Genomic DNA, 1,319 nt, shown 5'->3' on the forward strand with positions numbered 1-1,319 from the left:
TATTAAATTTTACCTCAAAGTAAGAGTAGAAAAAGAGAAAACATTGTTATTGTTACAAACAGCCAGTTAAGACTTTGCAAGAAAAAAAGGAAAAAAGAAAAAATATAGAAAGAGCGAGAGACGAACAAAAAAAGAAAAAAATACTCGTAATAAATAACGACGACCTCTAAATAATAGTAAGAGTTTTTTTCGAAAAAAATTACAAATTTTATAAAATTTTACCTCAAAGTAAGAGTAGAAAAAGAGAAAACATTTTTATTGTTACAGTCAGTTAAGATTTTGCAAGAAAAAAGGAAGAATGAAAGAAAAAAAAGAAAAAAAAACGAAAACGAAAAACAACAGCGAAGGACAAACAAAAAAAGAAAAAGTAATAAATGACGACAGCAACAATTAGCTTTTGTTTCAAAAAATCACCAATTTTATTAAATTTTACCTCAAAGTAAGAGTAGAAAAAGAGAAAACATTGTTATTATTACAAACAGCGTGTTAGAGACTTAATAAAAAAAGAAAGAACGAAAAGGAAAAAGAGAAAATGAAAAAGCGAAAGAAAAACAAAAAAAGCAATAAACGATCACGTCTTCTAAATAATAGCAAGAATTAGTTTTAAAAAATTACAAATTTTATTAAATTTGACCTCAAAGTAAGAATAGAAGAGAAAACATTGTTATTATTACAAACAGCGTGTTAAAACTTTTCAAGAAAGAAAGGAAGAATGAAAGGAAAAAAAACAGCGAAAGACATACAAAAAAGAAAAAAGTAATGAACAACAACGACTTCTAAATAATAGCAAGAATAATTTTTTTTAAAAAAAATTTTTTAAGTTTTATTAAATTTTATTTTAAAGTAAGAGTAGAAAAAAGAGAAAACATTGTTATTATTACAAATAGAGTGTTGAAACTTTGCAAGAAAGAAAGAATGAAAGAAAAAAAAAAGAAAACGAAAAAAAGAAACAGCGAAAGACAAACAAAAAAGTAAAAAATGACGACGACAAATAACATCAAGAATCAGCCTTTTTTTCAAAAATTTACCAATTTTATTAAATTATACCTAAAGGAAGAGAAGAAAAATTTTTACAAACAGGGTGTTTGCTAGAGAAACTTTTGTAGGAATGAAAAAAAAATAGGAAAAAAAATATAAATTTCATTTTATTATAAAAATTTTATTTAAAAGATGTCAATACATGTTTTGTCAATTAAGTTGTCACTATTCAGACCATAAAAATCTTCACCCTCTTATGAACTTTATAACTAAACATTTTCTATGATTAACTTTAAAACGACTAAAAATTCTTCTTTTTTTAGTAAATAATTCATGTTATT

The sequence above is a fragment of the Tribolium madens genome, unplaced genomic scaffold (assembly GCF_015345945.1).
Source record: "Tribolium madens isolate multiple individuals breed KSU strain unplaced genomic scaffold, Tmad_KSU_1.1 Scaffold_3;HRSCAF=73;Tcas5.2_LG2, whole genome shotgun sequence".
NCBI classification, from domain to species: domain Eukaryota; kingdom Metazoa; phylum Arthropoda; class Insecta; order Coleoptera; family Tenebrionidae; genus Tribolium; species Tribolium madens.